Genomic DNA, 13,501 nt, shown 5'->3' with positions numbered 1-13,501 from the left:
TATCTGTGTTTCAAGCTACACCTCCTGTGTATAGAATACAATTTTTTTTTACTGCACCTAGTGAAGTAAAACCTTTTGGGCATAGCATCATTCTATTAGTTCATCTATACTAACCTCCACCAGGTTGCAAATTCAAAATAATTTTTATCTGCATCTAACCCAGCCGATACTTTTGGCCTAATACCACATTTTGGCCACTCAGCTCTGCTCGATTCCCATCCATTGTTTTTTGTGCAAACAACTCCAGAGTTGTGAATTAGTTAACCACCAAAATGAGTGGAAAAAGGCCTGCTGCTGGTGGAAAGGGGAATAGGTGTCTTGGGAAGGGAAAAAAAGGTTGTGTCCGTGTGGTAGGTGCTAAAGCAACAGTAACATCTGCAGAAGAAAGACCATCTTCCACCCAAACTAAGATGTCTACTTCTTTTAGCGGACAATGTGATAAGATCCCTTTCTTACGGCCACGCCAATCGCTACAAATTCCAGATGAAGCACAAAAACAGCAGGTGCTTCAACGGATATCAAGTGCTCCTTTAAGTGGGCTCTCCTCCACCTCACAACATCACAAATACTCCAGTCCTCAGAGGTGTCACCCCAATTGCACTTGCTTCCTCACAGCTCCCAAGTCTCCAGCTGCCCGTCTGAGTATGGGGTAGAACAGATGGTTGAGTCTGCAGAGCTGTTTACTCATACTATAGCCTGGGAATCAGAGGTCTGCTCCAGAGCTTCTGTGAATCCAGACGAGGAAATGATCTGCACTGATGCCCAGAATCTTTGAGTCGGATCCAGGACCAGATGAAGAAGGTTCTGAGCATAATGTAGACCCTCGTTCCCAAACTGTAACTCCTGTTGGTGGAGACAATGATGAAGACGATGATGAGACTCGAATAACTGATTGGCGCAACAACTTGACTTTTCGGTCAGGGCAGGAAGAGGTTGGCTCTGAGGACGATGGGTGTGAGAACACACAGGGTGATGATGACGAGGTTGGAGATCCCACTTACTGTCAACTCACAGTCAGCCAGTCGATGAGGTCAGCAGAGGAGGTGGAGGAGGATGCTAGTGACGACGAGGTCAGGTTGCGCCTTCCTGGATAGAGGCGTAGTACTGGAAGCACGTCAACAACTGCATCCTCAACCACAACTCTGCCTCTGACCACAAGTCGTGGTGGCTCTTCAGGTCGCATGGGTGCTAAGCCTTGCATAGCCTGGGCATTTTTTCAGATCGATAAGGATGACCCAACTCGTGTTATCTGTATCATTTGTCAGCAAAAGCTAAGTAGAGGCCAAAAAATACATAGTTTGAGTACTTCATGCATGAACCGGCACATGGATATGAAGCATAAGTTGCAGTGGGAAGCTCACTGTGCTACAATGCGGCCTAGCCGGCCAGGCCAACCACCGTCTGCCACATCTTGTGCATCCGTGGCCTCTTCATCCTCTGTGGGGGGACAGCAGTCACACCTGTTTTGGGACGCAGACCTGCCACCTCTTTACCCGCAACAGCCAGTGTGATTGGCAGGTCATCATTTTCTTTGGAGGTGGAAACACCAGCTGGTGTTCAGCGCTGTCCGACATCGATAGCACCACCTTTGGATCAAGGCAACCTAACATGTCCACCTGCATCTTCATCACAGACCGGCAGTTTGCCGAGGACACCCTTCTCAACCCCGTCTAAGCACAACAGCCAGCCCTCGGTCCCTCAGATGTGGACAAGTAAAAGACCATTTCCTCCTAGCCATGACAAAGCTAAGAGGTTGAATTTCACCATCTGCAAGCTCTTGGCTACAAAAATGCTGCCTTTCCGCCTGGTGGACCTTATGTCCGTCGCAGTGCCCCAGTACCAGATGCCCAGTCGGCACTACTTCTCAAAGAAAGGTGTGCCTGCGCTCCACCAGCATGTCGCACACAACATCACCGCTTCTTTGAGAAACTCTGTGTGTGACAGGGTGCATTTCACCACAGACACTTGGACAAGTAGGCATGGACAGGGGCGTTACATGTCGCTGACTGGGCACTGGGTAACTATGGTGACAGCAGGACAAGGGGCTGCTGTCCAAGTCTTACCGTCCCCACAAGTTGTGCGTCAATCCTCTTTATCTCGAAGTTCCTCCACTGCTTCTGCCTCCTCAACCTCCTCTCGGTCCTCCACCTGCACCCAAAGCCTGTCTGGTCATGCCACAAGCTTTCTAACTGCGCAGAAGGGATCCTGCACACCTCCTTACTATGCTGGCAGCAGGGCTCAACGTCATCAGGCAGTTTTTACTTTGAAATGTCTGGGAAATGTGAGTCACACAGCTGAGGAGTTTCATGAATGGTTGTCTCCACTGGACCTGAAACCAGGGAAGGCCGTGTACAACAATGCTGCAAACCTGGGTGTGGCCCTTCGCCGGGGCAATGTCACACACGTGCCTTGTATGGCTCACGTGTTGAACCTGGTTGTCCAGCAAATTTTAGCCCTCTATCCCGGACTAGATAGCCTTCTGCAGAGGGCACAGTCGCTGTGTGCTCACTTCCGCCGTTCGCATCCCGCAACTCAGTGACTTACATCTCTACAGAAGTCGTTGGGCCTGCCACTTCACCGGCTAAAATGCGATGTGCCTATGACTCGCCCCCTGGGCCTGTGCTGGGGAACCCGGAACCGGGCCTGTTGCAGGATGCTGGCGGTTGTAGTCTCCGTGTGGCGGTGACCCGGTCCGTGGCTCAGGGTGGTCAAACCAGTGGCAGTCTATTGGTATTGTAATTGTCCGACTACGCCACCCGTGGATTGCGGTCAGTGCGGACCGCCGCTGCAAGGCCGACCGCTGGGGCTGATGGTATATGCAGCTTAGGTAGTGTAACTCCCCACGGGAAGAGTGCAGCCCCAGGGCAGTTAGTGTGGAAGATGGGAGTGATGGTGTGAGCATCCCAGTACTAATGGTGCTGGTGCGGCGATGAAACAGAGACGTGTGGTTGCAGTTTCCAATGCTTTACTCACAGTTCTTTACTGGTCCTAGTCACCTCGGTACCGGCGGTTACTGCTCAAGCCGTGCTGCGTCCACCAGGCAAGGGGCTCGACCAACTCCCAGGCAATTCCAGAGAGTGGCACAGGGCTCCCTTCCTTTCCTTTCTCTGGCCGTCCCCACCAGTGACCCACCTTTGTCCAGCTTCCTCGGGCCTTCTGTTGGCGAAACCTTTCTCCGGTTTCCCTGGCCCTATGCGGTATGCTTTCCTGGTGGATGTAGTGAGGGGTCGCACCAAGATGTGGTCACAACCTCCGGTCTTTGGCTGAGGAATCTGTTGCCTCCACCAATTTGGGTTCTGGTACCCTGGTCTGCCAACCCGTCACCCGCAGTCTCCTGGGTCCTTAGGGTTCCCTCTGTCCTCGTGTCTCTGGGCCTTTCTTAATGTGCTGTTCCTTGTTTCCTTTCTGTTTCAGTTCCTTGCTGTTTCTGTTCCTCTCCTCTCTCTCTGGCTCCGGCCTCTGTGCTAGGCCTGCCCAGGGAGCAGAGCCCATGCAGCAGCTCTGCTCCCTGCCTTCTCCTCTTCACAGAACTGAGCCCAGACTGAACACTGTTCTAAGATGGTGCCCACCTTTTATACCTCCCTCTGACCATGAGCCCAGGTGACTAGCAACCAATGGGCTCCTACCTATGCCCAGAGACCCACCCCTATCTGCTCCTACACCACTGGGTGTACCTTCCCCTCCCCACTCCAGCCAGGGACATAGTCGGTCGTGCCTGCACTTCTGTCTAGTGGGAGCACTGTTGAGCTGTCCCTCGGAAATGGGGTGTGTGTGGTGCATGCAGCTTACGAGTCCTGGTCCACACTCCATCCTTACCCGGGAGTGGAATATCACACCTCTGGTTTGAGGTGCAATACCCCTGTAGCAGCCGAGCCCTCGGGGTGCTACATTCCCCCCTGGTAAATCACAGCACGTTCTCGGGCTGGAAAAGAATAAAACAATTTTCAACATACAAAATTTTTAGAATGCTTTCGCATATAAGACATTTAACCAAAAACTCATCCCTTTATGGGAGGTACTCTTTTCTTTCCAACGTGACTGGTATAAACATTATAAGACTTTCTTCACACACACACACATAAAATACCATAAACTCTTTTAGCAGCATATAAAACTTTTTCAGTATAAGACATTCTTAAGTAAAACTTTTTTTTTTTTTTTTCAAAAAACACATTCTTGAGTTCTGGCCGCGGTGCAACTTGTGACCAGGTGTTCGTTCTTCTTTTAAGTGCAACAGTCCATTTAATCCGTCTTGAGGTAGACGTTGCAGTTCTTTTATAGAACCAGTAGGGGGCGCTTTAAGAAGCGCAACTATTTACAAGGGATGGCCGCTCTCAGTCCTCGACCAGTGGGGATAGGGGAATGGCTGCTCACTGTCCTCAGCCTGGTTAGGGATTAGGGGCACACAGATAACAGTCCTTTAACAGTTCCACATTAGTCCCAACGGGGACCACACTCCACTCAGCAACAGTTTCAGCGACAGTTCTCATACCCCTGACGGGTAACTTTTTACAGTTCCACTTTACCGTTCATTGGTAACGGTGTCCTCCTGATGCTCCTTCCTTGTAATCTTCAGACCCGTCCGGGCCCTCAGGGTAGTCCATGTCTGGGCGGTACCACAGTTCCTCCTCTGTTAGACGGTGGACATGGAGGGCATACAGTCCCTTTGCGCCCTTGTGTAGCAGGCCTTGCGACCGGGCCTGGAGAAGGTCGCTGTTGATGACGCCCGGGGTCAGAGGGTGCGACTTTGGGCCTGGGCGCGGGCTGGTGGCGGCAGTGACCAGGGCTGGAGGGCTCGGCACCAGGGCTTGTTGGGGGTCTGGAGCAGGTCGGTGTTTGCAGCGCCCGGGATCGGCGGCTCCACCAGGGGGCCCGGGAGCAGGCTGACGCTGGCAGCGCCCGGGACAGGGAGACTCCTCTTACCTGCTCCCGCGACCGCTCCTGCATCACGCGTCTTCTCCTGGAGCTGGTCGGGGCCCGCGACGGCTGGGGCACTGCCGATGCTGGGCAGCTTGGTCTGCTGCCGGTCTGCCATCTTGCTCTCCGTTCCTGGTGTCCTCCTCCCCCCTGGTGGACCGTGGCCTACCTTGCGTTGATCTTCCTCCGTAGGCCGCGGCTCCGCAGTCGATCGTCGGGGTTGAGGACCTTGCGTCGCGCTCCTGTGACGTCAGCGTCTCTCCCTCTCCCTTCCAGGACCTTACGCAGCGTCGGTGCGTGGGGCGGAGCTTCAGATCTCGCGCGCTTTCGGCGTCCACGCCCCTCTTCTTCCCGCGCGGCGTCCCAAAGATGGCGCCCGATGGCGGGAAAACGACTGCGGATGGCGGGAAGACGACGGGAAACGACCCAAGATGGCGGCCGATGGCGGGAAACGGTCCAAGATGGCTCCGGATGGCGGGAATCGGCTCCGGATGGCGGGAAACGACTCCGGACGGCGGGAAACTTCTGGAAATGGCGGGAGACTTCTTTTCCAGGTACATGTACAATTTTCTTCAGGAACGCAATACCCGTTTGTGGCGGGTTGGTCTCGATCCTGCCGACTACGCCAAAGTTAACTCGCCCCCTGGGCCTGTGCTGGGGAACCCGGAACCGGGCATGTTGTAGGATGCTGGGGGTTGTAGTCTCCGTGTGGCGGTGACCCGGTCCGTGGCTCAGGGTGGTCAAACCAGTGGCAGTCTATTGGTATTGTAATTGTCCGACTACGCCACCCGTGGATTGCGGTCAGTGCGGACCGCCGCTGCAAGGCCGACCGCTGGGGCTGATGGTATATGCAGCTTAGGTAGTGTAACTCCCCACGGGAAGAGTGCAGCCCCAGGGCAGTTAGTGTGGAAGATGGGAGTGATGGTGTGAGCATCCCAGTACTAATGGTGCTGGTGCGGCGATGAAACACAGAGACGTGTGGTTGCAGTTTCCAATGCTTTACTCACAGTCCTTTACTGGTCCTAGTCACCTCGGTACCGGCGGTTACTGCCCAAGCCGTGCTGCGTCCACCAGGCAAGGGGCTCGACCAACTCCCAGGCAATTCCAGAGAGTGGCACAGGGCTCCCTTCCTTTCCTTTCTCTGGCCGTCCCCACCAGGGACCCAGCTTCCTCGGGCCTTCTGTTGGCGAAACCTATCTCCGGTTTCCCTGGCGCTATGCGGTATGCTTTCCTGGTGGATGTAGTGAGGGGTCGCACCAAGATGTGGTCACAACCTCCGGTCTTTGGCTGAGGAATCTGTTGCCTCCACCAATTTGGGTTCTGGTACCCTGCTCTGCCAACCCGTCACCCGCAGTCTCCTGGGTCCTTAGGGTTCCCTCTGTCCTCGTGTCTCTGGGCCTTTCTTAATGTGCTGTTCCTTGTTTCCTTTCTGTTTCAGTTCCTTTCTCTCTCTCGCTCTCGCTCTCGCTCTCTCTCTCGCTCTCTCTCTCTCTCTCTCTCTCTCGCTCTCGCTCTCGCTCTCGCTCTCGCTCTCGCTCTCGCTCTCGCTCTCGCTCTCGCTCTCGCTCTCGCTCTCGCTCTCGCTCTCGCTCTCTCTCTCTCTCTCTCGCTCCGGCCTCTCTGCTAGGCCTGCCCAGGGAGCAGAGCCCATGCAGCAGCTCTGCTCCCTGCCTTCTCCTCTTCACAGAACTGAGCCCAGACTGAACACTGTTCTAAGATGGTGCCCACCTTTTATACCTCCCTCTGACCATGAGCCCAGGTGACTAGCAACCAATGGGCTCCTACCTATGCCCAGAGACCCACCCCTATCTGCTCCTACACCACTGGGTGTACTTTCCCCTCCCCACTCCAGCCAGGGACATAGTCGGTCGTGCCTGCACTTCTGTCTAGTGGGAGCACCGTTGAGCTGTCCCTCGGAAATGGGGTGTGTGTGGTGCATGCAGCTTACTGAGTCCTGGTCCACACTCCATCCTTACCCGGGAGTGGAATATCACACCTCTGGTTTGAGGTGCAATACCCCTGTAGCAGCCGAGCCCTCGGGGTGCTACACCTACATGGTGGAATTCAACTCTGCACATGTTGCAGCGACTGTGGTAGCACCGACAAGCCCTGGTGCAATACGTTCTGACGTATAGCCTGGGCCAACGAGATCCAGAGGTGGGGCAAATCACGCTGGAGGCGTGGTCTCAGATCAGGGACCTATGCACCCTTCTGCACAGTTTTGAAATGGCGACGAAGATGTTTAGTGCTGACGATGCCATTATCAGCATGACTATTCTGGTGATTTACATGCTGGAGCACATGTTAAACAGAATTTGGAGTCAGGTGGTGGCACAAGAGGAGGTGGAGGAAGTAGAGGAAGAGGAGTTGTATGCGGAAGGGCTAACATCTGCAAGGTCCAGACGGTCGGCAGCACCAAGGCGGCAGGCATGTGAGGGTGGGGGAGATGGTTTTACCAGGGCGCATGGTAGCAGCCAAACTAGTGAGGAAGGTGCAGGAGCCCAGGAAGAAGTGGAGGACGAACTGATGGAAGACTCATCAGATGAGGGAGACCTTGATCACATTTCTGTTGTGCGAGGTTGGGGGGAGAGGACAGAGGAAGGAAGCATGATTGTTACCTCGCCATCAACACAACAGGGACTTGGTGCTCCTGGATGCGCAAGACACATGAGTGCCTTCTTGCTGCACTACCTGCAACATGACCCTCGAATTGTGAGAATTAGAAATAATCCTGACTACTGGGTTGCCACACTGTTAGATCCCCGGTACAAAAGTAAATTTGCAGAAATTATTCCTGCCATAGAAAGAGATGCACGCATGCAGGAGTATCAGCAGAGACTGTTGCAGAATCTTACATGTGCTTTTCCCCAAAACACTAGTGGTGCACGTAGTGAATCTCACAGTTCCAACTTGCCAACCGTGGGACCGTCGAGTGTTCAGCACTCAAAACGTAACAGAAACACAGTATCTGCTGGTAACATCAATTTTGTGGAATCATTTCACCACCTTTTTAGCCCATCCTTTGCAAGGCCACAGGAGACAAGAAGTCTGGCACATAGTCAATGCCTAGAGACAATGGTACAGGAGTATCTCCAAGTAAACATTGAAGCCATGACTGTGTCACTGGACCCTTGCTCTTTTTGGGCTTCCAATCTGAATAAATGTCCGGAGCTCGCCACTTACGCCTTGGAGATCTTGTCATGCCCCGCAGCCAGCGTTCTGTCTGAACGTGTGTTCAGAGCTGCTGGTGGTGTGCTGACAGATATGCGCACACGGTTCTCCACTGAGAATGTAGACAGACTCACGTTCATAAAGATGAACAAATCATGGATCCGAAACGACTTTTCTACCCCTGTGTCATCCTGGGGAGAGTAAAAGTTGATGATTTGTTAAAATCACCTCACCAACCGTTTTAAGCTTTCAAATTACTAATCATGTTTATCTGTATCTTGGCTGGAAAATAATTTGGGCCTTGTAGCAGTGTGCAGTACTGATTCTATTAGGCTATCTATACTAAGCTCCACCAGATTTAAAATTACTAATGTTTATCTGTATCTTGGCTGGAAAATAATTTGGGCCTTGTAGCAGTTTGCAGTACTGATTCTATTAGGCCATCTATACTAAGCTCCACCAGCTTTCAAATTAATAATAATTTTTAGCTGCATCTAGCCCGGAAAATAATTTTGGGGCTCCTAGATGCGCAAGACATATGAGTGCCTTCTTGCTGCACTACCTACAACATGACCCTCAGATTGTCAGAATTCGAAATAATCCTGACTACTGGGTTGCCACACTCTTAGATCCCCCACACTCTTCGATCAACCTTTTAATTTTAATAAAGAACAAAAAAATGGTCATTTTTGAAATTATAAGCATTAGCAGGTTATTAGAAACTGAAATCAAACAGTTTTCAACTCAAAACTTTATTCTAGGTGATGTTACATTTGCACATAGGACCCCTTGTTCGAAAGGAGCTTCTGAACTCTCTCGTCCATTGAATTTGTCAGGTTTTGGATGGTTTCTGCTTCAATTGTTTTGCATGAGGACAGAATACCCTCCCAGAGCTGTTGCTTAGATGTGAACTGCCTCCCGCCATCATAGACACTCCTTTTTGATGATGCTCCAGAGGTTCTCAATGGGGTTGAGGTCAGGGGAGCATGGGGGTCACACCATAAGTTTGTCCCCTTTTATGCCCATATCAGCCAGAGATGCAGATGTGTTATGTGCAGCATGAGACGGTGCATTATCATGCATGAAAATGATCTTGCTGCGGAATACACGGTTCTTCTTCTTGAACCATGGCAGGAAGTGCTGTTTGAGAAACTCCACATACATTATGGAGTTCATCTTTACCCCTTCAGGGATCCTAAAGGGGCCGAAAATCTATCTCCCCATGATTCCAGCCCAAAACATTACTCCACCTCCTCCTTGTTGGAGCCGTAGCCGTGTTTGCATGGTGTGTCCATCAACCAGCCATCCTCCACTCCATCCATCTGGACCATCGAGCGTTGCATGGCACTCATCGGTGAACAAAACAGTTTTGAAGTCAGTCTTCATGTATTGTTTGGCCCACTGGAGCCGTTTCTGCTTGTGTACAGTGGATAGAGGAGGTCGACAGGATGGCTTACGCACAGCTGTAAACCTCTGAAGGACCCTGCATCTTGTTGTTCGGGGGACGTTGGAGGCACCAGCAGCTTCAAAAACTTGTCTGCTGCTTTGACAAGGCTTTTTTGCCGCTGCTCTTTCAACCTGACGTAATTGCCTGTAGGAAAGAGTCCTCAATTTTCCCTTATCAGCACGCACACGTGTGTACTGTGAATCAGCTACATACTTCTTGATTGTGCGATGATCAGGATGAAGTGTCTTGGCAATGTTGATTGTAGTCATGCCTTGACCTAAACACTCCACAATTTGTTGCTTCTCAGCAGCCGACACATCCTTTTTCTTTCCCATTTTTGGCAGAAAATGAAGGCTGCTTAATAATGTGGGACAGCCTTCTTAAGTAGTCTTGTCTTTTATTGGACACACCTGCCAAACTAATTAGCACAGGTGTCTGCAATTGCTTACAGTGATATAAAGAGCCCTGACACACATCACCATCAATGAGTTTAACTGACAAATAAACAAATTCTTCCCTTATCACTCCTAAACACTTTTTGCATAATAATTTGGAACACCGTGTACATGTGCTTTTCCACAAAACACCAGTGGTTCACGTAGTGAATCTTACAGTTCTAACTTGCCAACCGTGGTCTGTATGGAGTTGTTCAATAAAGGGCCCAAAATTAAGATAACATAGATGGGAGAGGTCTCTATGAATAGGAATTCCTAAGTATTTGATACCCTGTGAGGGCCAGGCAAAGGGAAAGTTGGACTGGATGGAATCCTGTATGGATTTGGGGAGGGAGACATCGAGGGCCTCAGACTTCGCTGCATTGATTTTAAAATTTGACCATGTAACAAAGTGATCTAATTCTGCCATAACAGCAGGGATGGATATATGTGATTGAGAGATATATACTAGGACATCATCAGCAAATGCAGAGCACTTGTACTCGGTGCCTCCCACCTCAATCCACCTAATATTGGGGTTATGGCGAATTGATGAGAGCAGGCGCTCCGTCACTAGGATGTATAAGAGAGGGGACAGAGGACATCCCTGCCTTGTCCCATTGGTGATTATGAAAGGTGATGAAAATGTTCCATTTATCTTCAGCCTAGGTGACGTATTGCGATATTGCGATACGTGATTTTGCCTATAAAAGGGTCCCCTAGACCCCTACCCCAAGCTTTTTAAGAGAATAATATATGGCGTGCCAGGAGACTCTATGGAATGCTTTCTCAGCATCCAACGAAAGTATCTAATTACAAATGTTTAACTGCATCTAGCCCAGGATATATTTTGTGCCTAGTAGCAGGGTCTGCTAGTCAGCGGATTATCCCAGCTGTTAAGCAAGCTACACCACCTGTAGTTTGGACACTTAATTTTTTCAAAGGAAATGCTTCGGACCCCCGGGACACTCGGTGAAGAGCAACCCAAGGCACAGGGGCTGGGACTGGCGGTAGGACGCCTTGTGGTGGACCGCCAAGCTCGATCCTTATAAAAGCTTTTTAACTGCAGCAGCTTTAGTGGACGCTACTGGAGCTGGAATTACCGCGGCCGCTGGCATGAGACTTGCCCTCCAATAGATCCTTGTAAAAGGATTTAAAGTGTACTCATTCAAATTAGAAAGACAATTTAAATTAAAAATATTAGACCTGCCTCCTCCGCAGTGGGGCTCGCTCGACCCACCAGTGGGCAGGCACCAGTATTGGGAGAGGGGGGGGGCTGGCCGTCAGGGTCCACCGCGGCTCTGGCACAAACCCAGCGACACGGAGGTCGCACGGGCAGGAACGGACTGGCCGTGTCGGCTTCGCACTTTTTTGGTTTTAGAAGGGCATGACATGCCTTTATCTGTGTCTCCCCCTCCTTTTACTCCTCCACCTCTTTTCTTTTCGCATGACTATATGTACTTGTCACTTTTCCATGTGTTAGTTGTGTCTTCTGAGCAGTTTGTCAGCTTTTGGACACCTTTGAAGGTGTTTTCTATGTGTTTCTATGTGTTTTAGTTTGCCTGCCATTGGTTTTAACGGTGTTCGACGAACAGTTCGGCGAACCGAACTCTAACACTACGGGGGTGGCTCAACACTAGATGACACCCCTGTGAGTGAGTCAGCCTTTAGGGTGATCCTTACTGAGCACCGCTGCAGGTGACATGCACCCATGAGGATGACACCCCTGTGAGTGAGTCAGCCTCTGGGGTGATCCTTACTGAGCACCGCTGCAGGTGACATGCACCCATGGGGATGACACCCCTGTGAGTGAGTCAGCCTTTAGGGTGATCCTTACTGAGCACCGCTGCAGGTGACATTCACCCATGGGAATGCCACCCCTGTGGGTGAGTCAGCCTCTGGGGTGATCCTTACTGAGCACTGCTGCAGGTGACATGTGTGACGCCTCGTGACGCCTCTACTCGTAAAGCCCGTGTTTTACCCTGGGTGTTGGGGGACTCGGTGTGCAGGAGAGGTGGGATGCAGCCGTGGCCCGGGCCCAACCCGTGCTCAGGGCCATGACATTAGAAAGAGATGGTATGGGCTTGTCTGGGTTGAGTGGCTGATTAACGACTACGCCACCTGTGGTGCCTGGTGAAGGGTCACCAGCGCCGCTGCAGTCCGCTGAGGCATGGTGATATGGCGGCCAAAGTTATTACTACTCCCCACAGGCGGAGCAAGGCCTCAGGGCTGAGGGACAGGATGGAGGGGGGTAGTAGTAGAGGGAGACAGGCTCCACGTCTCACGGTGTGGTGCAGAATAAACAGTCCGGAGGCTATAGGGGTGAACTTCCAAGGCTTTACTCACTTTAGAGATGGCAGATGGAAGGCGACTCCCTGCTCCCCGCGGAGTCCTGCGGTCACCAGGGACGGGGGTCCGACAACCTCCGAGTAAGTCCAGCGTTCAGTTGGGACCCTACACCAGAGTGTTCCTGAACTACAGACCGAATCCTTTCCCGTCCGTGTGTGTGTGCGAAATAGGCCAGATCTCCCTCTGAGCTCCTCTCAGATAAAGGGCACAGGTGGCTGCGCCATTCCTTCCGATACCCGACGGGATCCTCAGGGCCTACCCGGGCTTCCCTGACAAGGACGTAGAGTAGCAAGATCAGGTGTCGGGGGCCGGTACCCCTCTGTGCAGCCGGAATCCCTCTGACTAGATGAGCATAGAGAGGACAGGTGGCGTACTCCGCTCCGTCTGCATCCTCCCTGGGATCCATTTGCTATGGAGCCACACTCTCAACTTCCGGGCCTTCTTGGTCCTGGTCCTTGGCCGGGTTGAAACATTCCTTGTCTACAACCTACCTCTCGTCCCAAGGCCAGGGTACGAGGGCTATGTCCCTTGCCGGTGCAGGCCCACACAGGATCTGCGCTCCCGGAGGGAGGTCACATAAACACACAGTATATGACAGCACAGAGAACAGCCGAAGAACACCAACTCTCTCATCAAGGACCAGCGACAGACCAAGACCAAAGATGGCTAAACATTAAATACTAAATTTGAAGTGTAACTAAATTGTGAGTCCTCCACCCTCACCCACTAACTGGTTCCTACCACTTTGTGTTCCTCAGTCTCCCTGTAACCAGGGTAGCAGCACCTAGTGCATACTAGCCCCCTCAGGTAGAGAAATGTGGTGTTGGATGCAAAGGTTTGGTCACGACTATCACACTGTTCTTACCTCAGAGGAGGAACACCACACTCCATTAAAGAAGTGCAGCATCCCTTTGGCGGTCGAACCCTCAGGGGCGCCACACATGCACCCGTGGAGATGACACCACTGTGAGTGAGTCAGCCTCTGGGGTAATCCTTACTGAGCACCACTACAGGTGACATGCACCCATGGGGATGACACCCCTGTGAGTGAGTCAGCCTTTGGGGTGATCCTTACTGAGCACCGCTACAGGTGACATGCACCAATGGGGATGACACCCTGTGAGTAAGTCAGCCTTTGGGGTGACTCTCACTGAGCACCGCTGCAGGTGACATGAACCCATGG

This window comes from Phyllobates terribilis, unplaced genomic scaffold (genome assembly GCF_046119375.1).
Source record: "Phyllobates terribilis strain yellow unplaced genomic scaffold, ASM4611937v1 Scaffold_12__6_contigs__length_324123572, whole genome shotgun sequence".
Classification (NCBI taxonomy): Eukaryota; Metazoa; Chordata; class Amphibia; order Anura; family Dendrobatidae; genus Phyllobates; species Phyllobates terribilis.
The sequence above is the reverse complement of the archived record's forward strand: the minus strand, read 5'-3'. Positions refer to the sequence as shown.